Source organism: Cryptomeria japonica, unplaced genomic scaffold (assembly GCF_030272615.1).
Source record: "Cryptomeria japonica unplaced genomic scaffold, Sugi_1.0 HiC_scaffold_111, whole genome shotgun sequence".
NCBI lineage: Eukaryota > Viridiplantae > Streptophyta > Pinopsida > Cupressales > Cupressaceae > Cryptomeria > Cryptomeria japonica.
The window spans coordinates 282,501-285,212 of record NW_026728933.1 but is presented as its reverse complement, the minus strand read 5'-3'; positions in this window follow the sequence as shown (position 1 = coordinate 285,212).

The following is a 2,712-nucleotide window of genomic DNA, read 5'->3' as shown; positions in this document are numbered from 1 at the left end:
CACGCGAGGTGCGCACCCGAGGCAAACCGGGCTCCGACTTCGTGCACGCCATGGTGCCCACCGCGGCGAAGGTGCACGCGAGGTGCGCACCCGGGGCAAACCGGGCTCCGACTTCGTGCACGGCGCACCTTGGAGCACACTTCGGAGCGCTCCTTGGTGCGCACCATGGTGCCCACCAGGGCGCGCAACCCAGCCAAGGTGTGCGCACCAAGGTGCACGCGAGGTGCGCACCCGGGGCAAACCGGGGTCCGACTTCGTGCACGCCGCACCTTGGAGCACACATCGGGGCGCTCCCGGGTTCGCACCGTGGTGGGCACCTCGGAGCACACCAAGGTGGGCAGCGAGGTGCGCACCTTTGATGCGATGCCTTCACTAATTTCCATAAAAGGCAAAAAAAAACGAGATTTTAAAATTTCCGTTTTGAAAGATAGTGAAAAAAAGGGAATGCTGGTGCCATCTTGAGCCCGCCCTGGTGCGCAGCCCAGCCAAGGTGTGCGCACCAAGGTGCCCACCCTGGCGAAGGTGCGCGCCCGGGCAATTAACCCAACTTCCAACCTCGCGCGCGCCAGGGTGGGAGCGCACCCAACAACCGGGCCTGGGAAGAGCCAATGCGAGAAACCCCACCAAACGCTCTGACAAAAAAAGAGGGGGCGCTCCAGTAACCCCGCTCCGGAGCGCACCCTGGGCAAACCCAGCCAAGGTGCCCACCCCGGCCAAGGTGCAGGCGAGGTGCGCACCCGAGGCAAACCGGGCTCCGACAACGTGCACGCCGCACCTTGGAGCACACTTCGTAGCGCTCCCGGGTGCGCACCTTTGATGCGCTGCCTTCACTAATTTCCAGAAAAGGCAAAAAAAAAAGGAGATTTTGAAATTTCCGTTTTGAAAGATAGTGAAAAAAACGGAACGCGGGTGCCATCTTGAGCCCGCCCTGGTGCGCAGCCCAGGCAAGGTGCCCACCCTGGCAAAGGTGCGCACCCGGGCAATTAACCCTACTTCCGACTTCGTGCGCGCCAAGGTGGCAACCGGGCCTGGGAAGAGCCAATGCGAGAAACCCCACCAAACGCTCCGACAAAAAAAGAGGCGGCGCTCCAATAACCCCGCTTCGGAGCGCAGCCGGGGCAAACCCAGCCAAGGTGCCCACCCCGACGAAGGTGCACGCGAGGTGCGCACCCGGGGCAAACCAGGCTCCGACAACGTGCACGCAGCACCTTGGAGCACACTTCGAAGCACTCCCGGGTGCCCACCGGCGTTGCGCACCGTGGTGGGCAGCGAGGTGCGCACCTTTGATGCGCTGCCTTCACTAATTTCCAGAAAAAGGCAAAAAAAAATGAGATTTTAAAATTTCCGTTTTGAAAGATAGTGAAAAAAAAGGAACGCGGGTGCCATCTTGAGCCCGCCCTGGTGCGCAGCCCAGGCAAGGCATGCGCACCAAGGTGCCCACCCGAGGTGCACACCCGGGGCAAACCGGGCTCCGACTTCGTGCAGGCCGCACCTTGGAGCACACTTCGGAGCGCTCCTTGGTGCGCACCATGGTGCCCACCAGGGCGCGCAACCCAGCCAAGGTCTGCACACCAAGGTGCCCACCCCGGCGAAGGTGCATGCGAGGTGCGCACCCGGGGCAAACCGGGCTCCGACTTCGTGCACGCCATGGTGCCCACCGCGGCGAAGGTGCACGCGAGGTGCGCACCCGGGGCAAACCGGGCTCCGACTTCGTGCACGGCGCACCTTGGAGCACACTTCGGAGCGCTCCTTGGTGCGCACCATGGTGCCCACCAGGGCGCGCAACCCAGCCAAGGTGTGCGCACCAAGGTGCACGCGAGGTGCGCACCCGGGGCAAACCGGGGTCCGACTTCGTGCACGCCGCACCTTGGAGCACACATCGGGGCGCTCCCGGGTTCGCACCGTGGTGGGCACCTCGGAGCACACCAAGGTGGGCAGCGAGGTGCGCACCTTTGATGCGATGCCTTCACTAATTTCCATAAAAGGCAAAAAAAAACGAGATTTTAAAATTTCCGTTTTGAAAGATAGTGAAAAAAAGGGAATGCTGGTGCCATCTTGAGCCCGCCCTGGTGCGCAGCCCAGCCAAGGTGTGCGCACCAAGGTGCCCACCCTGGCGAAGGTGCGCGCCCGGGCAATTAACCCAACTTCCAACCTCGCGCGCGCCAGGGTGGGAGCGCACCCAACAACCGGGCCTGGGAAGAGCCAATGCGAGAAACCCAACCAAACGCTCTGACAAAAAAAGAGGGGGCGCTCCAGTAACCCCGCTTCGGAGCGCACCCTGGGCAAACCCAGCCAAGGTGCCCACCCCGGCCAAGGTGCAGGCGAGGTGCGCACCCGGGGCAAACCGGGCTCCGACAACGTGCACGCCGCACCTTGGAGCACACTTCGTAGCGCTCCCGGGTGCGCACCTTTGATGCGCTGCCTTCACTAATTTCCAGAAAAGGCAAAAAAAAAAGGAGATTTTGAAATTTCCGTTTTGAAAGATAGTGAAAAAAACGGAACGCGGGTGCCATCTTGAGCCCGCCCTGGTGCGCAGCCCAGGCAAGGTGCCCACCCTGGCAAAGGTGCGCACCCGGGCAATTAACCCTACTTCCGACTTCGTGCGCGCCAGGGTGGCAACCGGGCCTGGGAAGAGCCAGTGCGAGAAACCCCACCAAACGCTCCGACAAAAAAAGAGGCGGCGCTCCAATAACCCCGCTTCGGAGCGCAGCC